Source organism: Epinephelus lanceolatus, chromosome 3 (assembly GCF_041903045.1).
Source record: "Epinephelus lanceolatus isolate andai-2023 chromosome 3, ASM4190304v1, whole genome shotgun sequence".
In the NCBI taxonomy this organism is placed as follows: Eukaryota; Metazoa; Chordata; class Actinopteri; order Perciformes; family Serranidae; genus Epinephelus; species Epinephelus lanceolatus.
In genome coordinates this window covers 33756030-33783675 of record NC_135736.1, presented here as the reverse complement: position 1 = coordinate 33783675, position 27646 = coordinate 33756030, and the positions used below count along the sequence as shown (strand labels likewise).

The 27646-nt window shown below is 40.9% G+C and overlaps 2 long non-coding RNA genes across 2 annotated transcripts; both read right to left on the bottom strand.

Moving 5' to 3' along the window:
• Positions 1-736: 736 nt before the first annotated feature.
• Positions 737-8927, bottom strand: LOC144462478 (uncharacterized). Its single transcript, XR_013490769.1, has 2 exons — positions 8721-8927; positions 737-5035 (listed from the first exon to the last, which is right to left on the bottom strand). It is a non-coding gene; the product is annotated as an uncharacterized LOC144462478 (long non-coding RNA).
• Positions 8928-16952: 8025 nt separating this feature from the next.
• Positions 16953-25738, bottom strand: LOC144462477 (uncharacterized). Its single transcript, XR_013490768.1, has 3 exons — positions 25493-25738; positions 21165-21264; positions 16953-20876 (listed from the first exon to the last, which is right to left on the bottom strand). It is a non-coding gene; the product is annotated as an uncharacterized LOC144462477 (long non-coding RNA).
• Between the last annotated feature and the right edge of the window lie 1908 nt (positions 25739-27646).

Below are 27646 nucleotides of genomic sequence, written 5' to 3'. Positions count from 1 at the left end.
GGATATTGCAACCAAACTTTGAATGAACAGCAAATCTGTTTTTTATCACTCCTCTGGCATGCTGCAGTATCTTATTGCAGAGCGTTGCTTGCAGTTACTCAATCCTTTTCTAATTTAATGCGTTTTGGAGAATATGAAATCTGCACCTCAACAACACCGTGGATTCAATTAAAAGCAAATTCAGTGTCGTCTACAGATGCATTGCTGATGCAGCACCTTTCCGTAAATGTTGTGCAATAGTGAGTGCAGATGATAAGATAATGGCTCATAAGTCGTTTTTTATCTGCACACTGTCCACTTACTACATGAGTCAGGTTATTCCTTTCGAACAGTGTGACTCCGAGACATCTTCAGGCTTTTGCATAATAGTCATCTTTCTAAGGAATACATTCATTTTCTTGCATCCTGTGTGCTTGACGTCGCCAGTGTTGCACAATGTGTGCGAGCAATTTAGGGTCAAAGACTTGCAGGCTTGTTCTGCGGAAATGTCTCAGGGGGGACGCTCAGCTCCCTCCCTCCCTCACCACATGTTTGTTGGACGTAACTCGGGTGATTCCTGCCAAGGCCCAGCTGGAGACAGTTTCCACATGGTCACAAAACTTAGGGGAAAAAGAAACTAAAAGTAGACGGCTGAATATGAAGTACAGCCTCAAAAGATAATAAAGGACAGAAGTGTTTAGAGTCTGCGGGGATGTTTACATGTCAAGGAACAAAAACATTGTTGGAGCATGAGTAATTACATGTTTTTCCCACAATTGTTTTATTTGGTATCGAACAAAATGTATTTAAAGATATAGAATATGACTGAAGCTTCTGTACAGTACCGTGCTGTGCAGAGCAGGGATAAGATAGGTCAATTACAGCAAATCAACAAGAGACATAAAGTAAAATACCCTTCACATTATTATATGTACTATGGCATGTTTTATGTTAATTCAAGAGGCAACAGATAGCATCTTTTCCTAAATATATCATTATGAAAATAATGTGGGTTGCACAGGGTAGTGGCTACAGTAAAATCAGACTATCAGCGTTTACACATGTTACTTAGTGGCTTTGCAATCTTTGCAATAAGCTTCTGCCACCAGTGCCAATTTCTTGCTTTCTTGCTTTCTTGCTTTACACGTCATGTATTGCGAAATTGGTCGGTCAGCCAATCAGGGACTGGAGTGAGTCCTTATGAGGAGTTGGGCATGAGATAGTTGAGTCACGAGCACAATGGCAGACGGACAAAGTGTGGAGACAAGTGAAAAACGGCCTAGCAAAAGAAAATGAGCTCCTCTGTCTGAGGAGGCAAAGAAGAGCAAAAAGGAGAGTGATAAAAGAAGAGGAAAAACAAGAGTAAACCTCAGTTAGGCGTTCAAGAGATGGAGGGAGCTCCGTGACCAAAGAGGCTTCAAACCGATGTCCATCTAGCTTTCTTTCTAATGGATCAGTAAGTAACAGCTAAATGTTAGCTAGACGAGAGAGGACTGTACTGTACTGGCTGCTAGTTAACTCCTAGCTGGCCAGCATCGCAAATCGCCGCAACCAGGGACCGGGTAGCGAATGTTGGTCGGCTGACATCCTCATTGCCATTCTACGGCAGCCCTCGGACAGTGATACCCCCCTCCCTTCATTCTGTTCTCTTCTCATGGAGGCAGCTATCGACGGACATCGCCCAGCTAAGTTATGCCCAGCTAAGTGAACACTGAACTCTGTTTCCCATTCAATTTGAGCTCCAACCAGCCACAGTGTTTCCATACGGTACCATTTATTCTAGAATCGGGACTGTTTACATGTGCATATTGGTATAATTCCACCGTGTCTACTGTTGTTTGTACTGATACTGTGCATATTGGTATAATTTACTGTGAGCTGTTTGTACTGGTACTGTGCATTCTGGTATGATTATTTGCATTACTATTTGTTTTTTCGTCAGATAAATCTGATAATTGTTGCTCGGTCTCTTTACTCAGTTATTTAGTAGAGTGTCCACACACCTTCTCATTCTACATATACACAGAGGTATACCGGTGGCTTTACAGCCTACATAGCCTACTAATCCACATTCTGTATTCAAAAGGGGAGAGTGGGGTCAGTTGGGACACTTTAACATCAACAAAATAATCCTCCATTACTCACAGACTACTTGTACAATAATGAAAATAATTTGATCCCTGAACAGATCTACAGGTGTCTGCTAACAATTTATCAAGGTTTGTAGAGCAAACCCAAACATAAAAGGCACAATTTTATAAAATGTACAAGGAGTTCATTTCCCAATATTCCATCTCCCATGGACCGCTGGGACAGTGGGTAGGGTCGGTTGGGACATCTTGTGCTGGGTTAAAAAATATTCCATTTATACTGAAGGAAAATTGGTTTAACACCTTATTATATTGTCAGTTATTGACACATTTCCTCGAGAAAAAGCATCATTTGTAAAATTATCACATTTTCATAAACTACTGAGAGATGAAATCTGGCTGTCTTCCGAGTCATCATTTCAGAGGCATCTCTCAGCTCAGTGTGGTTGCCACAGGCTACGTGTAGCCTACAGGTTTATGAAGGCTACTGAGCTTCATTTTCCATCAAAAAGAAAAGTAAAAGACAGAAAGTCAATAACAACAACTAGAGAGTAAAAAAATAGTTGAAGTTCGTGCATTTTGTTTACGTGGACTATTAATTCATCTTAGCAGGCTAATCTCTTAATAGATTTAACATTCACTCAGTGACTTCATTGTAGGTCTTGTGCAATTTTTCGGCCTACTTTTTCTTGATCAATAACAAGGTGGGAACTGTAAACAATAGTGTCCCTATCAGTGGTGCAGTGGAGGGTATATGCAGGTATCTACCTTTTTTTCTGACCGTTTACAGTAGCCTATACCGACCTTTCAGCCAAAAGACCATTGGAGATATAGGAGAAAATACCCAATTCCTCCCAGGTAACCTGCCCATCTACTTCGTAGTACACCCACCTCATTAACTACCACTGCACCACTGGTCCCAACTGGATTCAGGGAACTCCCCACTTTGGACTACTGAGCTAGCAACCAAAAAATATATCAGATGGCTAACAGTTTGGGCTAGGCATCGAAATCAAACGGTTAGGGTCAGGGCTCACTGGGTGTAGACTGTGGGTGTAAGCCTGCCATTGGTGGCTTTTGCAGCCAGGATTCTCCTCCCCTTCAACTATCTGCATGACACAGGCTGAATCCAAATATCCACCCTCTGGACTTGCGGACTGCACCCTAGCAGACTTCAGGTGTACCTGGTGTGATGTATGTACTGTCAACACGTAAAGTCTGCAAGGTAGAGACTGCCCTCAAGACTGTATTACTCGTTGCCGTGAAATAGGTCTTTTAATGTGTGACTGAACAGCAAAGTCTGCTGAAGTCTGCACCCCAAGCGGACTCTCTGGAAGTCTGCAGAAAGTCTGCTTGAGGCCCTGTGTGGACTGGATGAATTGTGGATTTTGACAGCCCTTAGCACCCCCGGACTACCCAGGAACACGTCCGCAAGTGCGGTGAGGTCCCGACATTTGGATTCACGCACAGTTTTGCAAGGGCAGTTTTGCTGCATCCTGGGCCTAGCACCACCCAAGACCACTGTGATTGGTTTAGAGAAATACAAACAACATTTTTACCTTATACCAAAATGATAATGGGTGCTTCCAGACCTTTCTGTGGTGCTGACAGAGCGCTGGCTCTGTGAGAGGGTAAGTATAACCCATTGGTCAGGAGACAGGACCTAAGCAAATTGGGTTGCCAGTACAGATGGGGTGACAGCACAGCAACAATCTCGTTTGTATTGAGCAGGTGGATCAGATTGAGGATGAATTTAATTCATTCTGAAAGACCAGCAGCCACTGGGGACACCCCAAATTAACAGACGAATGGTGCAACTTCATCACTCACTCAGTGACAGACTTTTGCGTTTCGAGGACCAACCCCCCAAACACCTGGAGTCCAGCCAAAAAGCTATATAATTACCCCTTTACATATGTTTTTCATCTAATGTGACACAGTAAATGCAGATAGAAGAAGGAATAACAGATAAAAATGTGTACTGTATTTTACTTTATGTCTCTCCTCAGTTTGTTTTAATTTGGGCATTTCAAATCTTCCATGGTTTGGGTCCCTCAGCAGACTCTGAAAGCAAAAGTATCTTTGAATATTTAACATTTCACCTTATCAATTCGTTTTGGGGGCCCCACCTTGTTTTTGTTGTAATACTTGTTTTACATATTTGGGCCCTCAGATGAGTCCAACACTAAAAATCAGGGAGTGTATCTTTAAATATTTAAATCAGGACCAAAAACCCAAAGAGAGTTCACATTTTCAGTTTGTTTGGGGGCCCCCTGGTGGCTTAGGGGCCCTCCGTAACCACTTAGTGCGCTCGTGCCTAGGGCTGCTCATTTGTTTGTTCTGCCCTTGATATTTTTCCCTTTTCATCTTTTGTTTCATGTGCTGCACTCATTTAACACTTCAAAGGGAATGCATATCACTTTTGGAAAAGTGGCTGTACTCAATTACTTCTTACACATAAATGAATCATGCAACATGGGGCTGGTGTCAAAGCACGCTGCAGGGGTAACTGTGTAAAATCCAGCGGTGAAGGTAGTCTGTGCACCCTGTTAATCCTTCCTCTGGCTCACACCAGGCCTGCAAACAGGGACTGTGCAACCAACCTGTCCAGCAGGTTCTGATTAAAATGCAGTGATGAGTCGCTGTTTGATTGGTCAGTTAAAGCAAGCGATATATCTGATAGTTCAACTGGAATCCAGGGTGCGTAGGTGCTCGACGAATTCAAAAGAATAGATGGAGCCAAGGGTGTTACCCCGGGGCATGCGCGTGCCATCCATCGACGGTGCCCTCTGAGTGGCCCATGCAGAGGGTAGTGAGAAGGCTGGGAAAGCTCTTTGATGGAGTCCACGTACTCCTTCATGGTGTGTGAGGAAAAATCCGGGTCTCCAACCTCTGTGCTGCCCTCCTGCATTTCATCGATGGTAGGAAGTCTGTCCACTGTGGAGAGGAGGCACCTGGGCTTCATCCTGCAAAGAAATGCATAACCTTTTAATGCTGCTGTTGTGATACGGTGATGCAAACATTAATGGTAATCCTCTCTTTTATCTTGCCCTCCTGGGAGCCATTTCCTCGTTGAGAAAGTAGCAGTAATGGCTGAGTCAGCTGGGTTGTATCACTGGGAAATACCTGAAAGGGGTATAGTCAAAATATTGGAAAAAATAATTTGCAGAGTTACTCCTAATAGTCACAGGCAGCTGAAATATTATAGATTTTATTTAAAAAGTGACATGTTATTTATGGCTGCACATTCGTACCCCATTAATGTTCGGAGTTTTCTTATATATTTAGCTTTTTATTTGTATTTTCTGGAAGTTTTATCTAAATGCAGCAGCCCTTTCAAGGAAATTCCTTTAAAAATCAACATCTACTTATAAACTCAGCTCACTAAACAGTACCTAAAGTAAATTTCTCAAAACACTGTATCTATTTTCCCCAGAATTTGCACAATTTTTCCAGATATCTTCAAAATAGAATATTAATACAGACCTGCAAAATAAAGCAATGCCATTTTATTTGCCAAAATAAGGATCTAAATGTGTTTTCAGAGCCTTCTTCATGCTGTCAGGAAAACATTTTGGTGCAGAAATAGACTCCTGGTTGTATGACAGAGTATAGAAATGAGAATAAAGTCATAATATTACAAGAATAATATTGTAATTTTGAGGGAAAAGTCTTAATATTATGAGCTCTCTCCATTTAATGCAAGTGTGGGTCCTCTTTGTGCATGTGTGTGTATGCTGATGACATGGCCTCATTTGGTCTTATACAGCAAACAGACCCTTGGAGTGAAGCTGCCTACCTGGCCCACACTAAGGCCCTTCAAACATGGTGACACATCAGCAAGCTACGAATGAATGTGGCCAAGACTAAAGAATCAATTCACACGAAACAAGATATGAAGACAGAGCCAGTTTCACTCGATGGCCGATGTGTTGAAACTGTGGAAAACACCTCGGTACAGTTATGGATGCCAATGTTATTTTTTCTGGAAACACTAAGTAAATTTTCAAGAAATGCTCAACGCAACTTAAACTTCTTGGGAAACTCAGTGGCTGTGGTGTTAGTCAGCAGGTTTTAGAATTAGTGTGCCAAACTTTGGTTGAGAGTGTTATCATTTCACCTCCCTGTCCGGTACAGTCATCTTAATTGCACATGCAAGAATAAACTTTATAGGATTGCGACAAAGGCAAGTAAAAATGCTGGCAAGCCACAAAAGCCCGTGACGCAACTCTTTACAGAAAGGACGAGGTAGAAAGCGAGGAGTATTTTGGCAGATAGCCAGTTTGAGCTCTTGAGCTCCAGGAGGCGCTATAGAGCCCTTCAGGCAACCAAAAAAATTAAGAAGTCCTTCATCCCAAGTGCCATCAGTATCCTTAACTCAATAACATGACTGATGAGTTTTAAACCACAGACAGACAATGAGCTGATTTAATGTGTTAAGTGTTTTGTAATGATTTCTGCTTTTTACAATGTTGTCTTTTGTGTTTGGTGAACCGAAGACAAATTTCCATCCATGGTGGACAATAAAGAAATATTCTATTCTATTCTTTTCTATTTTATAAATAAATAAATACGGAATTTCAAGGAAAACAAAGTTGAAATATTACAATAATAAAGCCCTAATTTAATGAAAATAAAGTCATACTATTTCAAGAATTAAAAAAATTATAAAAATTAATTATTTTATATATAATTATATTAATTATAATTAATTAGATAAAAATGTACGAGAACAAAACCCTCACAAATCATATGGCATCACTCTATAAATTTCCATTGTTATGCGGATGATACACAGTTGTATTTATCGATGAAGCCAGAAGAAAGTAATCAATTAACTAAACTCCATAACTGCCTTAAAGACATAAAAAATTGGATGAGCACCAATTTCCTGATGTTAAATTCAGACAAAACTGAAGTTATTGTTCTTGGCCCCAAACAACTCAGAGACTCTTTATCTGATGACATAGTTTCTCTAGATGGCATTGCTCTGGCCTCTAGCACTACCGTAAGAAACCTTGGAGTAATATTTGATCAAGATTTGTCTTTTAATTCTCATTTAAAGCAAACCTCACGGACTGCATTTTTTCATCTGCGTAATATTGCGAAAATTAGGCCTATCCTGACCCGAAAAGATGCAGAAAAATTGGTCCACGCTTTTGTTACCTCAAGGCTGGATTACTGTAACTCTCTATTATCAGGTAGCTCTAGTAAGTCCTTAAAAACTCTCCAGCTAATTCAGAATGCAGCAGCACGTGTACTAACAGGAACTAAGAAACGAGATCATATTTCTCCTGTTTTAGCTTCTCTGCATTGGATCCCTGTAAAATCCAGAATTGAATTTAAAATCCTACTGTTAACTTATAAAGCTCTAAATGGTCAAGCTCCGTCATATCTTAGAGAGCTCATAGTGCCATATTATCCCACCAGAACACTGCACTTTGAGAACGCAGGGTTACTCGTGGTCCCTAAAGTCTCCAAAAGCAGATCAGGAGCCAGAGCCTTCAGCTATCAGGCTCCTCTCCTGTGGAATCATCTTCCTGTTACGGTCCGGGAGGCAGACACCGTCTCCACATTTAAGACTAGACTTAAGACTTTCCTCTTTGATAAAGCTTATAGTTAGGGCTGGCTCAGGCTTGCCCTGTACCAGCCCCTAGTTAGGCTGACTTAGGCCTAGTCTGCCGGAGGACCCCCTATAATACACCGGGCTCCCTCTCTCCCTCTCTCTCTCTCTCTCTCTCTCTCATCCTATTACTGCATCTTGCTAACTCGGCCATTCTGGATGTCACTAACTCGGCTTCTTCTCCGGAGCCTTTGTGCTCCACTGTCTCATATCGCAGCGGTGCCTGGACAGCGTGACATGTGTGGTTGTGCTGCTGCCGTGGTCCTGCCAGATGCCTCCTGCTGCTGCTGCCATCATTAGTCATTAGTCATACTTCTACTGTTATTATACACATATGACTATTGTCACACAAGTATACTGTCAGATATTAATACATACTTTCAACATATTGTACCACAGTAGCCAGAACTATAACTATAATATTATTACTTTCATTAATGTTGTTGTAAGCTACTGTCATTACCTGCATCTCTCTCTCTCTCTCTCTCTCTCTCTCTCTCTCTCTCTGTCTCATTGTGTCATATGGATTACTGTTAATTTATTATGCTGATCTGTTCTGTACGACATCTATTGCACGTCTGTCCGTCCTGGAAGAGGGATCCCTCCTCAGTTGCTCTTCCTGAGGTTTCTACCGTTTTTTTTCCCCCGTTAAAGGGGTTTTTTTTGGGGGAGTTTTTCCTTATCCGCTGTGAGGGTCTTAAGGACAGAGGGATGTCGTATGCTGTAAAGCCCTGTGAGGCAAATTGTGATTTGTGATATTGGGCTTTATAAATAAAATTGAATTGAAATTGAATTGAATATGGCTGAGACATATTGGATCTGCAAGTGATAGCATTAGCCTTGAAATGTATACACTTTTAATTGTGCAATGTAAACTCCCCTTGTGTTGCTAAAACTCCCAAAGTACCATTAAAAAAGCACAAAGGACATGACCTCATTGTGTCCTAAATGGTAGCTAAGGCCCTCTCTTTAGGATTACTGAAATGAGAGCCATTTTTATACAATTTTCCATCCGAACACAGACTCACCTAGAAATGTCTCTGTGATTCTTCCTGATGATGGTTTGTTTTGTGACAGCAATTCCTTCTCGGCGTCCTTCTGCCTCTCTTTTTGCCAATGTTCCCTTGTTCTCCTTTCTATTTTCACCCAGGATGCCAGCAGTCTGTGGGTGTCAACTGTGCTTTTGCTAAGGCTCTCAGCATGTACAGAACATGTTGCGGCAACATGGAGGTGTGAATCTGTGAGCACTGTCGGAGGATAAGCCAGGCCAGGGGAGCTTTTATAATGCATTAGCCAGACTAGGCTAACGGAGCCAATTATAGCCATCAGAGCACGGAGAGAAAGTGAGGCTGTGATGGCGGATGTGGGCTGGGATGTACTGTGCTGCACAACAGGGGGAAATAAGGTGGTCAGGGGGTGATGAGGTGATCAGTGAGCGGGTTGTCGATGGGGAAATGTCATTATCTCACATCCAGACAGCTTGTGGCTGCTGTCACAGTTATTTTTACTGATTGGTTGGGTTTGTGGTTTTATATGCATCAGTCGATTAAGACGATTGTACAGTCCAGGAAACTGCTCTGCTTCTTCTCATTGAACTGTTGTAACTTCATCACAGCATGTTCTGGGTGTTTTACAGTCAAGATTTAATTATATCATGAAAAAAACAAGAATTCGTGTATTAAAGTTATTAAATGCAATTAAAACATTATGATATAGGCCTTTAAAATTATATTGTATGTAGCATAATGTGCAGTATTAAAGGAAGTACCATTGTAACTTTGATTAAAGCAACACTTACCTTTCTGCAAATTTTACACTTTTCTTTGTTTAGGTTGAAATGCTATTAATAAGCTGATGGCAACTAAAATGTAATAAAAATACATAATTAAATTAAACTCATAATCTAAGAAAACTCCGACCGGAGTTGCTCGTGTAACATAAGGAGACTTTTACAAAAGTCGGCATTCTGCTAAATTTGTTTAGCAAACTCTTCTATGAAAATAATATTATTAGCTCTAAATACATTTGGTTCCCTCATGTGACAATTAAGGCCCAGACATGCCACACCAGCATTTAAGACCTATTGGTGACGAAGGCGGCATGGTGATGTGGTGGTTAGCACTGTTGCCTCACAGCAAGAGGGTTCCTGGTTCAATCCCAGGAGTTTGCATTCTCAGCGTGTGTCAGCGTGGGTACTCCAGTTTCCTCCCACAGTCCAAAGACATGCAGGTTAGGTTAACTGGTGACTCTAAATTGTCCGTAGGTGTGAATGTGAGTGTGAATGGTTGTCTGTCTTTATGTGTGAGCCCTGCAATAGTCTGGCAACCTGTCCAGGGTGTACCCCCCCATGACCCTCAAGAGGATAAGTGGTTACGAAAATGGATGGATGGATGGTGACGAAGGTTAATTGTTGCATTAACCTACGTCACTTCTTGCACTTGAACACACCACAAAGTCTACAGTCAACAGTCAGCTAGCATGTACACTCTGTGCCTGAGAGGAAATAACTCTCCAAACCAGCAGGTGGCGGTGGTCTATGTTCATCGTCTCAAAAGGGGAACCAAAGACCAACAGGACAGATTTAAGACACTAGTTAGGCAGTTAGCACCTAAACAACACAAACAAGAAATTACGATCTGTTACTGCTAAAGAGCTCAGGGACTAAAAAATAAATGAATGATGTTACCTAATAAAAAAAGCTCATTTTGATCGCACACCCTCTTGACTAAAGCTGTTTACTTTCCTCACTTCCTGGATTCTTTACTGAGCTGAACCGCCAATCAGAGGGTTTTCTCTCACTTCCAGGCTCCGTCAGATCCAACACCAACTCAACATGCTGAATCGGCCAATAAACAGGCCACAAGTGCAGCCTAGTGGCAACAGTACCAGAAACCTCCAAAACTAGGGCGATAGACACTCATTGACAGCCCAACATTGACCGACAGCTGACCATTGGCTTGGTGTGTCAGGGCGAAGGGATGAAGAAATGTAACAAATGCAGATGCGACCACGAAGAGCACAAGAGGTCTGATGAGTATGAAAATCAAGTGAATCATACTGTGGCTTTCACAGTCACTAGACTTCAGTGCCATCATGAAACCCCCAAAGAGGGAATATCTTTTGAAAGGCTGTTGTTCATTTCTCCAGTTGTTTCAGAGAATTGGAGAATCTATGACAATGTGGTGGCATATCACCTCACTGAGACTCTCTCAGTGAGCTCTCTGCTTCATCTCACTGAACTAATCTACTTAGATAAGTTATCTACTGACCAATTAAGACCACCGTACTGCCTGCCAACATGCCCACAGTCTGACGTTGATAACAGAAACCGGGATAATCCCTGCAACAACAGCTGTTACAGTAAATTCATTTTAGTAACCGTCTGGGAACTCAAGCCAGACGGTTGTTAGTCTTCCAGAAAAGGACACTTGATAAAAATGGGTGTCAAGATGTGATTCAGCAACAAAGCTAGCTGACCTTTAATACTGTATAAAATTATAAAACCTGAGTAAAAGCAGAGAAAACAATCCAAAACTAGAATAATTCTGCTGTATGAAAATTACTTAGTATGGGTTAATTGCCTCGCTTCGGACAGATAAATAAGACGCTGCAGTAAAGCACAGACAACATGTTTGACTCTGTCAGTGTCAGTGGCTCTCTTTGCGGCAGGGAAACTTCACCAATATTGAACCAACTGTGTGGCATCGCAGTGTGTGCAGATGAACGGTGTTTGGCTTCGCCCCCGTGCCGCTGCCAGCACCCAGACCTCTGCCAACGAACGGGCAGGGATCTCTGGGGGAAGTCAAACAACATTCATCTGCACACACTGCGATGACACAGAGCTGGTTGAATATCAACAAAGTTTCCCTGCTTCCCTTCACTGGTTCCTGTACAGCAGGGTCGGTCTTTTTGTCACACACAGTATGTGTATACATTCAGTAGGCTATATCTTCAGCAGCTAGCTAGCTAACCCTACACTTTTCAGGGTTTGAGTTTGATTTTGGAACCAAATCCACAAAACCAGCCTGAAAATGAAGGAAATCTGAAATGTGATCAGTCCCTGGCTTGCATCCCAGCAACAGCTGACCACGGGGCTCCCTACTCAACCAGAGCCACCTATCCAGTGGCTCTATATGCGAAGTTGCTGATAGTCTTAATGGCCCTCTTCTTAGCCAGCCCCACTATCCCCAGCTTTATGAGGACTCTGCAGAGTGACCGACCTGCAAAGCCCCAACATCCCACCTCGACAGGCTCACAGCGGGTTACTGTTATTATTTAAATGTTTAATTTAGTCAATATTATATTGAGTTCTAAATGTGCTGTATTCTCGGGCATACCATTTAGCAGTAAAATACTGTATAAAATTACAGGCTTTTATTGACAGTATAAAACAGATTTGTTGGTAATTATAATCATTTTTATAAGGATCCCTTTAAGTCCTCTGTGAATAGGGACTTTCAGCTTAATTTCTCCTCTTTTTTAAAAAAAATGCTATTATTTGGTAAATCTTAACCCTATTGTTGTCACTTATTTTAACCTCAAGTCTATTGCAAATATTTTAACACTGCAGTTCACCCACAAGAGATAATGGATCTGTTTTTGTGTCCTGACCTACATGTATGACCAGCATAGTCATAGCCTCATTGGAAGGATTGTGTTTAAAAACACCAGTTGTTACAGTAATAACTGGAAACCCTAGCTGAGTCAGATGCCAAGGGGAAGTGAATTAGGCTCCCACATCAGAACAACATCTAGGAGTGAGGCTGTCTGCCGTAGCACTCAGTTAAAATCACTTTTGATAAGAATACCACCCAAGTGATTGTATAATCATCCTTCACAGCCCCTCCCCAGTTTCCATATTTCATCCGTGTCTCACTATGCTGTGCAGTTCCAGGAAAACTGTACATCAGTAACTCAGGAATTTCACTGGGAGAGTTTGTGATCGCTGGATAAGAAGCTGAGTTTCAATATAGCACTGTAAGAATAAGTGTGACCATACTTTTCGGACTGGCTAGACACCAGCCATTACATCATTTAACTTGAGTGAAAGTAGCAATGGTGTAGAAATACTCTACATAAAATTCCCCTCTGACATGTAGTGAAGTATAGGTTTAAAGTAGCATTAAATAAAAATATTCAAGCAAATACAAGTACCTCAAATTTGTACTTAAGTGCAGTACTTAAGTAAATGTACTTACTTAAAAAAGAAAAGATTGCACCTGAAGGTTAGTGTTTCTACTACATTATCCCAGTTTTACTCCTTCATAATTCTCACATCATTATAAATGGGAAACCTACAGTAAAAATGTCGTCCAGTCATTAATGCGATAATGGCAATATGTTAAATACGGCAATTAGTCTTCATTAAAATGTGATTTTTATCTGGGCAAAGTTGAGTTTTTAATAAAAATAGATTGCAGAAATTCGCATTAACACTGGTCTTTAAGTCTGCAACAACAAAGCCGCTCCTCATTCTTTCCTCACTAAAGGCTGTTACCTCAGACACAGCTCCACAGAGAGCTGACCTCTGGGACTCACAGCTAACTATAAAATGGTGTACACTAAGCCTGCATGCTAATGTGCTATTTGAGGCACATTTCTTTGTCAACACATCCAGACATAAACCCTGAGATTAAGGCCAGAGCTGAAAATAGGTGCTGCTGTGTTTAAGAATAGACTGCGGGGCTCAGGTGTTGGAGCCGTTAAGGAGGACTGAGATGAGCTAATTGCGGCATGTTTCCTGATATAATGGCACTCCACCATAAGACCCTGTTAATCTGGTCAAAATGTTTCCAGTTAGTTATTTAGTTGCATTCACTGACCTGTTTGCCTGGTAGGCAAACTGCAGGGGGTCCATAAGGAGTCCTGTGATGTCCTTCAGGTAGACAAACACCAGTCTCTCAAAGGATTTCACGGCCACAGACGTCAGGTTGACGGGCCTGTAGTCATTTAATCCTGTGATGGAGGGTTTCTTGGGGACTTGGATGACTGTGGAGCATTTAAAGCAGAGGGGGACTTCACACAGCTCCAGTGATCTGTTAAAGATCCTGATCTCTCGTCTGTGAAAGAGCTGACACTCATCCTCTTTACAGATCCAATGATGGATATTTTGGGAGCCTCTCGCCCGAGAGTTATATGAGCAGATCAATACATCTCTCATGTCTGGACGCTAAATATAAATCTACAGCTAGCGGCTGCTGAGCTTAGTTTGGCACACTGTGAGGTTGCTGTGCCTTTGTGGCCCGTGAAACCACATGTTGTCAGTTTTGTTCTTCTGACGTGGACAAATTAAACAAACAAGATGTTAATTAGTGAGCTTAAGAGGTGATGGGAAGGGGATTTTCTCTTTACTTTGGACAGAGCCAGCCTCACTGTTTCCCTGAGTTTTCAGTCTTTATGTTAAGCTAAGCTTACTTGCTGCTGCCCCTCATTTACCAGGCAGATCAATCTGCTCATCTAACTCTCAGCAAGAAAGCAAATAAGCCAATTACCAAAAAATGTCAAACTGTTCTCTCAATGATTTCAATTGACCTTTCGCTACGCCCCGCCCCTTTGTGATGGTCCAACAAGCTGTCGCAGTAAACATGGAGCCCACACTGTAACTAATTGCACTCCCTGAAGAAATATTATCATATATTTGGAAAACTGAAACAGTGATTCCAGAGAGAAGCAGACAGAGGGGTCTACAGTCTGTGTTTGAAGGATATATCCAGGATGTCAAACTGACTCAGCAGCAACAACAGGTTAAAAAGACAAGATAGAAGAAGCTAAAGCCGAACTATAGGCTACAGATCACAGTGTAAAAGTGAACCACCACATCATTGCTGATCGCCACACAAGACAATGAATATAAAGGGAAACTTTGCTGATATTGAACCAGCTGTGTGGCATCACACTGTGTGTAGATGAGCAGTGTTTGGGTTCGCCCCCGTGCTGCTGCCAACACCTGGACCTCCACTGCCAAACATTCAGGGCTCAAACAACGTTCATCTGCACACACTGTGATGACACACAGCTGGTTGAATATCAGCAAAGTGTCCCTGCTTCCCTTCACTGGTTCCTGTACAGCAGGGTCAGTCCCTTTTTCACTGTTATAATCATTAAAAAGCAAAAGCAGCATGTGTATACATTCAGTAGGCTATATCTTCAGTAGCTAGCTAGCTAACCCTACACTTTTCAGGGTTTGATTCTGGTTTTGGAACAGGGAAGAAATGTATATCTTTTTCCAACCTCTCCAGGTAACGAGTATTATTAATACACGACGTGCCCCAGGCACAACATTTAGCTCCAAATCCACAAAACCAGCCTGAAAATGAAATCTGAAACGATTGCATTAGAGTCAATGGAGCACAGCTGTGTTGTTGTCGGACCCTGGTCTGAACCAGCTCGATGCTACGTTCTGATTGGGCAGTCTGTGTCCGAAGGGTCAATTAAAGTGCAAACATAGGTGTGGCTTCTTCACTTAATAGAGTGCCGAAGTCACGCCCCTTCCGGTGAAGCTCATGGGACCTTAGATCGGAAAAAATATGAATGGCAGTGAATGAGGAGAGAAATATTATCTTTTGGTCCCGTTTGAGTTGTGACATGAAATCCAAATATGTCATTAATGAATTTAAAACATAAATTTTAAGGTCAAGAAAGTCATACTTTGTGGTAAAACTGTTGAGATATAAGCTTTTGAAAAAAAAAACGTAATTAGAAAGACTACACAGGAGGCGGTTGTGTATGTGACATCATAGCTTTCGCTCGCTTCCTGCAGCTTGGAGTGACTGCAACCTGGCACAAAACACACAGACATCTTCAATCATAAATCGATTAATCATGAAACAGTGGAATTTCAGCGGGGAGGCCAAGCTGCAGGAAGCGAGTGAAAGCTATGACGTCACATACGCGACCTCCTCCTGTGTACTCTTGAGTCTTTCTAATTAAAAAGCTTATATCTCAACAGTTTTACCACAAAGTATGACTTTCTTGACCTTAAAATTTATGTTTTAAATTCATTAACAACATATTTAGATTTCATGTCGCAACTCAAACGGGAACAAAAGATAATATTGCTCTCCCCATTCACTGCCATTCATATTTTTTCCGATCTAAGGTCCCATGAGCTCTACCGGAAGGGGCGTGACTTCGGCACTGTATAAGCTATATATATATATATTTTTATTTACACTTTTCCCATATAGAAATGAGGACAACAAAAGTAAAAGTTTCAGAGAAGTCTCTTTTATATCTAGATATTTTATTATAGAACCATTTTAGGGCCAGTTAGGGTTATGAAACCTTCCAAACAGAGTTTCCGCTCTCATCTGTCATCAGGTCAAACAAGCAAGTTATTACATAACATACCATAACACTCAGGGATCAGCGATAGAGTGAGCTAGATGCATCTCAGATGTACCACTTTATACACTGTAAATGGCCTACCAATATAACTAATGACCCCTGTGGCAAACAAACAAATACAGAATTAAAAAAGAAGTCCCATGCATAGTGTTGAAAGAAAAATTGGTTAGTTACTGTACCATCAACTTAGTCACAAGAACAAAGCCACATTTAAAAACAGTGCAATCATTGGCTGAGACGTAAACATTTTATTTCCATCGAGATTTAAAGGCTGTATGGGGGATCTTATTGAAAAATTAAACTAATTGGTGGCCTTCATGCTGTTTGATCGGTTTTAGTTTTCCCTCCTTATCCCTTCAAATCTAATTAACTACACATAATGTTAGTGATAAATTAATGGTATGTCCTGAGTGTAATTACTGAATCACAGAGGATTAGAAAAGCACAGTATGCTGCTGATAAAGGATGTTTTCTCCATTGTTCTCATGAACATTGCGAAATTCACTCTTGAATTAACTTTATTCCCCCAAGGACAGGACATTTTAACTACTGGTGAGCAATACACGGGCTTGTTTAAATGTCGTGCTGCCATATGTTCCAAGTCAGTTAAACCAAACCATGTGCTAACTTTGTTGTTTACTCTTTGTTAAGCATGATTAAAGGGAAACTGCATTTGGAGTAATGATTCCCTGCTAGAGTGAAGAACAGTGACGGAATAAAAATCTAAATGTAGAAAAATAAAGGTGACCAATGAGTCGTACTGTATGTAAAATACTCTGTACTGTACTGCAATTAAAGGTCATGCAGACTTAGGCCTTTTTACATATACAGATATTTTTGTAAACAGGTATTTTCCTCTACGCACACATAAAAAGAGTTTTAGGTCACTAAAATGGAGATTTTAAGGGGCAGATTTTTCAAAACTGCAGTTGCCATTTATCTGTGTGGATATGTAAAACAGAGTGTTTGGGAATCAATGACATAATCACCCTTATTTGCGCATGCCCATTGTTGATTTGTGTACTGAGCATCTCGGTTTGTTATCATTTTGTTAGCACTTCTTGGTCCAATAACTACTTTACACTTAAGCTTTGTATTGCTGCACCACTTCACGGACGAACGGAGCCATCTGCTGCACCCAGTAATTTTGCTCCACCTCAGCTTCCGCAGTTTTAAGTCAGCCAGAGATTATGGTTTTGGATCAGGTCTGGTTGAATCAGCAGATGGTGGGACTCTTTCCAGGGTGGGATTGTTGTCATTGAGGAATGGAGGGAAAACTTTTGCATGTCCAGAGCTCCTTCATCCTGATATCCAACAAAAGCAGTGATGAGATCACAAGTTGGTGTTCCAAAAAAGGTGACATTAGCTTGTACACTTTTGTGATGAGTTAGGCTGCTGAAAATAGCTACCACCGGCAAAGGTTTGGAGTCGATTTTGCGTTCTCGTGTGGACAGCGATATTTTGGAAAACAAAGCTTGAGTGGACAGAATTATTTTTAAAACTGATGGGGAAGATAGATCTGTATACATGTAGACAGGGCCTAACTGATGATCTTCATCCAGAGGGAGGAGGGACCAAAGCAACATCATGGACATGGTGTGACGCTGAGGACGAAGCAACAGGTGGCAGGAACGTGCACAACACCACCTGGCCTTACTGCTTGAGGAAGACGGCCCTGAGAGGAAAGCAAATGTACCTGAGAGAGGCTGAGGAAAGAAAGAAAGGAACAGAGATAAAGGGAGGCACAAGAAAAAGAAAAGTTTGAGAGTTGGGAAATATTGAGATAATGGCAAGAGAAGAGTAAAAATGAGAGGGAAGACAGACAAACAGGGAGGCACATGTCTTCCTCTTTAACTTCCAAAATATTTGGCAATTGATGCTGCAGTTTGAGAACAAATATGTAGACATAATCATTCCTGCTGTGGCGTATTGCCTTCCAGCTATAAGAGCAGTGGCTACATAGTGCCCTCAGTTGGCCAAATGAGACTATTACACACTGTTTTATCTCATCTGAAATGAGCTTCCTGTGTAAATCATGCAGAGTGTAAAAAAACAATGTTGAAAAATGAAGATGCAGAAGCAAATAAGTCACAAAATTGCACAAACCATTAACAAGCCCTATAATATAAACTGTATAATTGTTTAAAAAACATGAAAGCATCATTCCTTAATATTAAAACCGAGCTAAATAATTAAAGAAGGAAAAGGTCCATTTTACTTCATTTAACGACGGCCTAATGGTCTCCCTGGTAATGAAAGCCATTCAGAGTCAGCCACATATATCTTTAAAAATATGCTAAATAATTAAGATTTTACAACCCTTTTTTTCCTGTGTGAAAAACAAAGTATTTAGATACTCATTACAGGCATGTTTGTACTCGCTTAAATATTGGCTCATCTTGTTTTGTTATTAGGAAAATAAACCAAAGTCCGATGGCACAAAGCAGCTGCCACATTCAACATATTCCTCTGTGTGTATCTCAGACTGGAAAACACATAACTCAGATTGTCCAAATGATATCAGGTTTCCTGCTGTAATTGTATTGTACTCTGATGGGGAGTGCTTGGATGTGTGGATTCATCACATAAGCTCTGGTGTCCTTAAAATCTGTAATGCCATATATAAGAGTTACAATGCAACCAAGTTAAAGTCATTAACATGCTGCTGCTGAATACTGATCTCTTCTTGCCTCAGCAGACGTTTTCTCCACGTGTCCTCTGGTTGGATCAGATACAAGAGCGGCTCTTATCTGTGAACAAGTTCTGTAGCAGATCCTGGATCAGATTGAGAGGTTATCTGATAATCAGTGACTCAGCAAATAGAAAACAAAAAAAACAGTGTCTGTAAAACAACGTGCGAGGACACACTCTCTGTGCCCTGCAGTGAAGGACCAGCCTGTTCTCATCCCCAAGCGTCAAATATGGCAGCTTGGTCAGAGTGTGTGGTACAGACACACACGTTATCCACACATTTCCTGATACAGATTATTTTGAACTGAAGCTGCTGGTTGACAATATTCTGCACAATGTTCAGTAATTTTAAACACGGTCACAGTAAGTATTCATTGTTATATCAGAGAGCTGTATTCTGGTCAGCAGAAGTTTACCTTAAGTAGGCATTGTTTAACTTGCTCCTGAAACCTGGCACCTCTAAGTTTAGTCAGCTGGTTCTGGCCCACGGGCCATGTGTTCAACACCCCTGCTGTAGATCCTAAATAAATAAAAGTGCTTCCTCAGCCAACCAAAATATGTCTTGTCAGGAGTCCAAGCAGTGATGCTTGCTGCTGGAGCCCTCTTGTCTTTGTTTTCATTATTCTGTCTTTTTTCTTTTTTTCTGTCTTTTTGTTTGCCTCTGCTAAAAGTGTTGGCCCAGCAAAGTCACCAAAAATGGCAAGTGGGTTGCTAATTCCACCCACTGACACTCATTTGACCTACAGATGGCGCTGACACACTCAGGTTTATATTTTAGCCATGAGCTCAAATATGGCTTGGCTATTATCTTATTTACGAGAACTCTTCAGAAACCTTTGGGCCAATCATCCCAAAACGTTGCCAGGATTATCTTTGGATTTCTCTGATTGAAATTATCTAGGAGATTTCATTTTGTCAGTCCATTTTGAAATTATACATTTCTTTTAATGTCTCTTTATGTTTATCCATCCATCCATCCATTTTCATCTTTTTATCCAGGGCCGGGTCGTGGGGGGCAGCAGGCCAAGCCAAGCACCCCAGACGTCCCACTCCCCAGCAACGCTTTCCAGCTCCTCCTGGGGGACCCAAAAGCGTTCCCAGGCCAGACGAGATATGTAATCCCTCCAGCGTGTTCTGGGTCTGCCCTGAGGGCCTCCTACCAGTGGAACATGCCTGAAACACCTCTAATAGGAGACGCCCAAGAGGCATCCTGATCAGATGCCCGAACCACCTCAACTGACCCCGCGAGAGAGCAGCGGCTCTACTCCGAGCTCGCTCCAGATGTCTGTGGTTCTTACCCTATCTCTAGGGCTGAGCCCATCCACCCCACGGAGAAAGCTAATTTCGGCAGCTTGTATCCACGACCTCATTCGGTCACTACCCAGAGCTCATGACCATAGGTGAGGGTTGGGACGTAGATGGACCAGTAAACCGAAAGCTTCGCCTTTTGGCTCAGCTCCCTCTTCACCACAATGGTCCGGTGCAGCATCCCCATCACTGCAGATGCCACACACAAACTGCCGATCCATCTCTCGCTCCATTCTACTCTCAGTCATGAACAAGACCCAGAGATACTTGAGGCAGTAGCTCTCTCCCAAGGAATTGTAGGCCATGTATGCAACCCAACCCATGCATGTGTTCAGATGCAGGATCTGAGCTTCCCTATGCAGTCCTTGGATATTCTGCCACAAAACGCCCAGAAACGCAAAGAGTTTATATCCAGTAATCGGCTACAGGGGGGCATACAAAAGTCTGTTTGCAAATTCCATTACGGGAGTCCGGTACTTGGAGCCTGAAACCAAAGAGCTCGACTGATCATTTCGATTGATCAAACACATGTGTGAGCAGACTCTCAAACTAAATAGTTGCAGACTGCTTTGATAAATAACAGAGCTTTAAGGAGCTTCAGTCATGTGAGTGCCATGACTCAAACAAGATGCTGAAGGAGATGTGTGCCATAGTAACAGCAAAAAGTGTGTAACATGAAGGCTAATGGTAGCCTTTGTCTCCTTCACGTTGTCATGTCACTATGAACCTCCCTTAAATGTTCTGTCATGCAGAGAAATAAATTGACTCAGGGACATTGGAGTTCTTCTCACAGATGGAGGAATGGCCACCAGTGTTGCATGGGGGATTGCTCAATGCCTCTGTGGAGAGAGAAGATTAGAAAAAGGCCATGAGAATAATGGAGCAGAGCATTATGCAACTGTGCAGATACTCGACGCCTGAATTCACAAAAGTGTCTGAAAGCTTTGATTATTCAGTCTGAAAATGAAGTCCATGTGTGTGTGATGAGCTAAATCACTCTCACAGGGTCACTATTGTTTTCTGCTTTCTACTGGCTGCGGGCCATGTGGCAACTCGCTGCTGAACCCTCCCACGAACTGTTTTGTTAGGGTCCCTGGACCCTCACGTGCGTGTGTGTGTTACCTTACTATAGGAAGTGAGCATTAGGCAGGGGTTACTGCTGTCCTTGGACGTGCTGCTCCAGCTCTTGTTGTAGAACCAAGAACAAATAGTCCATGACCACTGGTCCTGGAGGGGAAGTACAAGATCGTGAGCAGTGCTTTGGTGTACAGTGGAGACTTAGAACAAAGAATGAAAATATAGAAACAGAAGGGAATAAAAATCCAAGAGCAACAAAAAATGACTACAGTTGAAGCATTTTGAGCAAACACACACACTTTGTTTCATTTGTTAGCAGATACACATGGGGGGGGGGGGGGGGGGGGTGTAATACTCTCGCAGCAGTTGCATGACATTTAAGTATTTAGCATCTTCCATTTCACCTTACTAGTCTGTTCAAAGCGCTTTTACATGTCAGTCACATTCACCCATTCACACACACACACACACACACACACACACTGGTGACCAAGGATACCGCACACAGTGCCACCTACTACTCAGTTTAAACACACTCATACACCGATGGAACAGCCATTGAAAGCAATGTGGGGTCAGTATCTGGCCTGAGGATACAGCCACAGCTGCCATAACATTCAACGTACACTTCCACAGATTGGACATAAATGTATATTTGGTTGATAAAATATTTTTTATAGCTATTGATGCAATTGAAATTGTATTGGTTTTTCAATTGAGCACAGTTCAGTGTGTCAGCAGCCTTTTTATGAACAAGTGATGCGCTTCTTTGTGTCATTTGATCTGCACTTTACTTGAGTATTTCCATTTTATGCTACTAAAAACTGCCACTCCACCACAACGAACAAAACTTTTTAAATAGATAATAAATTGTTTGTATAGCATGCATCTAATCGAGGTTGCAAAGTGCTTCACAAAGTGCATACATTTTTTTAAAAAAAATGTTAAGAGCTGAGGAAAATAGTGTGTATACAGAGGCAAAAATAGAACAAAAGAAAATGAATCACAAAAGGTACAAATCAGGAATTAAAAAGGAAAGTTTTCCTTTAAAAATGTGTTTTAAGCAATGATTTAAAAACAGGTAATGTGCCAGCCAGCTTAATCTCCCTTCAGGCAGATTCCAGAGCCTCGGGGCATTGATGGCAAAAGCCTGCTCACCTTTAGTTCCCAACCTTGATCTAGGGACGACTAGGGACGACTAGTGAGGGTAGGCTTGAGGATCTCAGGTCACGACTTGGAACATAGGTAGTCAGAAGCTCAGCTATATAACTGGGGGCTAAACCGTGTTGAGCTTTACAAGTTATTAATAGAATCTTCACTTCTAAGGTTAACTGGCAACCAATGGAGGGAGGCGAGAATTGGGGTGATATGTGACCTACGATTTGTCCCACATAAAATATGAGCATGAATAAGCTTTACGAGGTCAGGAAAAGACAGCTGATTTGATATTGATAATATAAACGTTAAACACAACACTTTTTTTTTGCTCCTGTTTTTCATAGATTTAATTAAAGACCTAAGACTTTTTTACACACTCAATAGATATATTTCTCTTGAATTTTGGTCACAAATTTGTTAAAAAATGTGTCAAATATCATCCATCCACCTGACAGCTGTGGCGTATCAAGATGCTGATTAAGCAGCATGATTACACAGATGTGCCTTGGGCTGGTTGCTATAAAAGGTTGCTCTTAAATGTGCAGCTTTATCTTGACAAAGACAATTACTAGGATCTCACACAACTAGCGCTAGAGCAATGCATTCTTGGTCACAGATACCCTAAAGAATCAGCATTTGCCTCATGCAGTGCGACATGTCTCCTTTGCACAGAGTCGATAAGATTGTTGCCGGAGTTTGGCAGCAAGAGTTGGAGCACACTGACGTACAACATGTCTGCTGAGAATGCAGGCCATGCAAGAGCTGGAATGTTTGGCATGACAGTGAATCTCAGGTTCTTGTCATGATATTACCGTAGATAGGATATTAGCAAACCACTTGCCCACATGACGTCTCACACACTCTCTGCCATCTGCCTGGTATGGTGTAAACTGGGATTCATCTGTGAGGAGAACAGTGCTCCAAAGCACCAGACGCCACCAACAGTGAGCAGTTGCTTATTCAAGTTGGTAACGATGATGAACTGCTGTCAGGTCGAGACCTTGGGGAGGACGATGAGATGGTTTCTGATGGTTTGTGCAGAAATTCTCTGGTTGTGCAAACCAATTATTGAATCAGCTGTTCAGATGGCTGTTCTCAGACGATTCTGCAGATGAAGACAGTTTGTGGAGGTCCTGACGACGTCTCATGGTAGTGAATTGAACAGTCAGTTCTTGGGCAACAGATCTGGTGGACATTCCTGCAGTCAGCATGCTAATGGCACGCTCCCCTAAAACTTGCAAGATCTGTGGCATTAAACTGCATAGATGTCAGATGTGAAGTTAAAACAGGCTATGAGGATATCTTCCTAATTGAATTAATTTGATATCAAAATGGATGCACACTAATGAAGCCATAAAAGTGTGATCACTCTGTTTGTACACTGAGTATAGGATGTGTCAAAGGCTTTGGCAGTAGTCATGACGACTCATTGTTAGGAACTCAGAGAAATGAAAAACACTAATGAATATCGCCATATTTTCATACAGAAATGTTTACTTAAGATCAGATTATTTTGAAAACTTTATCTTCTGTGTGTAATGTAGCCATCAACATTTATGAACAAATGTTACCACTTTAAGCTTGTGCATTAAAGATTTGCTTGATAACCTGCTGTCTGGAGGCTGGTTTCACACTTCAGCCATAATGAGAAAGAATCAGTGCTTCAATCAAGTGATTTGTCATCAGTTCCCTAATTAAAACATCAGCGTGTGATAGCCGGCCTCTTTGCTCAAACTCTGACCAACGCATTAAAAGTTGATGAACTAATTATATCCAAAAACTTAATATCGCAGCTTTCACTTTGCTGTAATTGTGTGAGCATGTACATAGAAAATGAAACAGTTACCGATCAATCCATCATTCACCTGACCTTGACTCCTCTCAATACTCTGTGAAGCTGATGAAGAAGCTATGCCCTCCTTCCAGTGTTTAAGATACTAAACACTGGAAGGAGGGCAACTGTCAAGTAAATACAGTTGAATAAAAGGCACAATAGGTTGAATTTTATACATCATTAATTTGTGACAATAATCTCAAAGACAAGTGCGATGGGTGACGATCTTTATTGATTTTACTTGTCAGTTAACTCTTGTAATCTCACAGTGATGTCACAAATCATGCTAAGCAACACATTAAACCCAAACACAAGATGAAACGTCCCGCTTCAAAAGAGCAAATTTAAAACATATCTCTTGTTGTTTATTCAGATGGACTGGACTGAAACATTCAGCAGTGAAACTGAAAAAATGAGATTGTGATCCATCAAAGAAAAGTGTCAGATTTTATTATCCAATGTATTTTTCTTTTTGAGATTCACATTATTAACATTTACTCAATGGATTTAATAATGAAAAATGTTAAGCTCTTTTTTGTCACCGTGTTCACTGCTGAATCACTCTTTTGTCCATTGCTTGTATATGCTGTGGAACTTACAGTTGACTATACTGTGTGGAAGCATATGATCAGAATTATCCGAAACAACTTCATTACAAGTAGGGCTGCAACTAACGATTATTTTCATTGTCGGCTAATCTGTCGATTATTTCTTCGATTAGTCGACTAATCATTTAATCAAAAAATGTGTTAAAATGTTGAAAAATGCTGGTCTGTCTCGCCCAAACCCCAAAATTATGTCATCTAATGTCTTGTTTCCTACTCACAGCAAAGGGTTTTAGTTCACCGTCATGGGAGAGCGTGTAAAGCTGCCAATATTTGAGCGTAAGAAGCTGCAACGAGTATTTTTGGGTACTTTTATAGTACTTTTATAGTACTAATCGTTGCAGCCCTTATTACAAGACATGCCCTTTGTGTGTGAAACAAATTTATATATATTGAAACATTAATCCTTGCTAGACTCTGATTCACCTCCAGAGATCATCTTCAGGCTGAAATGATCTTAGTCCATGGAGTTACAATGGATCAAAGACTGTCTCAGCTTTGAGATGCTTTTAGGAAATACAACCACTCTTAATAATATTTAATTATTTTTTAATTTATATTAATATTTAATTAAGCCTGTTACAGTGTGGATTTTGAATAAGCTCAGAACAGGATCAGACAAAGACAAGGCATGAGATCACTAGTTTTACCTGAGGAAACGCTGACAAATCTAATAACTGATGTGTCCTACAGAGGCTGTAGCAACTGTTTTAGTAATTTACTCATTGTTAAAACATGCATAAAAGCCAAAGGATGGGTCACTTTTGCAACTGTTGCTTACCGACTAAACAATGAACAAACTTGTAATGAAAGACAGTTGGAATGCTGAGTGTTTGTGCTGAAGGAAGATCCTGAGGTCTGCAGGGAGCAGCTGCACCATAGACATATATACATAGACGCCGCATTGACTGCCGCTGCCTATTGGAGCCGACGTCCTCGCCGGCCGCCATCTTGGATGGGTCTCGCTTCGCCTCCACAGTGCATTCACTTCTATTGAGGAAGGAGCTGTATGCACAAGTAAAATAGAATAACTCACTGAATTTTCAACTGATTTTCACGCGTTTTGGTTTGTTACAAACGGCACACATGTAGTTATGATACAGGATGCTTTCGTACATTAAAAATGCGGGATTTCATGCTTTAATACTTTCTGCAGATAGCAACAGCATGTTATTTAGATCACAACACAGTTCTTTTATTCACCTCAACCCCAGAATGGGATATATATATATATACATACATACATATATATATATATATATATATATATATATATATATACACAGTATTTATATACTGTATAAACATACTGTATAAACACCATATACACAATACAAAACACAGTATAGCATATTATGTATAGCATAATATGTAGATCTGAGGTTTGCTCAAACTGTCAGCTCCTTTAAATCAGGGCTAAAAACACTATTGTTTACTGAAGCGTACTCTTAGATTAAATACTTACCTGCTGTATTCTGCTGCCCGTACTTTTTGACTACACACTGCTGATTTATGCCTTTTATTATTTTACTTCTTTTCTTATCCTGACGGTTCAATGTATTGAGCCTGTTTTTATTTTATGTTACTGTATTTTATTATTATCACTATCATTCTCAATTTCTATTTCCCTTTTCAATCGACTGTTTTTATTGTTTTAAATTGTGTCTTGTTGCTTTTAATGTCTCTGTAAAGCACTTTGAATTACCTTGTGTTGAATTGTGCTATACAAATAAACTTGCCTTGCCTTGCCTAGCACACCTTTGTGCACATATTCACTTTTCCACCAGCTGTGCTGCAAATATCCCCTGCTGCTCATCCTTCTGTATCTTTTTTCAAATTATCTTGACCACAGTCCCATTTTCATAGTTATAATACCAATACCAAAATTAATTTCAGTGTTTATGTAAATACTGAAAATGTTTTTTACTACTTTTGAGGGATCACAGCAGTCAGTGTAATAAGAATAACTTTACTAATCCCCGAAAAGAAAATTTCAAAGAAGTCTGTAAGATCATCTATTTAACAAAGAATTATTAAGTCTGATGGCTGTGGGTATAAAAGAGAGTGTGTGTGCGTGAGAAATAAACTCAATCAACAATAGAGCTTTTTCTTTATTAAAATATATTAATAAATTTATTAATATGCTATACTATGTTTTGTATTGTGTATATTGTGTTTATACAGTGTATATATATGTGTGTGTATATCTATCTATAGCCTATAGGCTATATATATATATATATACATATATATATATATATATCCATCTCACTCTGGGGTTGAGGTGAATAAAATAACTGTGTTGTGATCTAAATAACATGCTGTTGCTATCTGCAGAAAGTATTAAAGCATGAAATCCCGCATTTGTAATGTACGAAAGCATCCTGTATCATAACTATATGTGTGCCGTTTGTAACAAACCAAACCGCGTGAAAATCAGTTGAAAATTCAGTGAGTTATTCTATTTTACTTGTGCATACAGCTCCTTCCTCAATAGAAGTGAATGCACTGTGGAGGCGAAGCGAGACCCATCCAAGATGGCGGCCGGCGAGGACGCGCTCAGGCAGTCGATGCGGCGTCTATGTATATATGTCTATGAGCTGCATAGCCAGGGAGCCGTTTGACCACAGCATCACTACAGGACATGAAAGAGAAAAGAGCCTCCATCACTAAACTGTGACTTCCGCTTACTTTTCAGCTTTATTTTCCATTTTCTAACCGATGTTTTAAAATGGAAAATAAAGCTGAAAAGTAAGCGGAAGTAGATCATACAAAAAGAAGGCATTCCCAGAGATACTGGATGAAGCGAGATACCCAACTCAGCTCACTTCCTGATTCAGTGACGTCAGCGCCACGCCCCCGTAGGAGACTTGCGGCAGCTCTGAATGTATTGTCGTCAATGAGGAAAATGAACGTGATCACAATTTATGGTCAA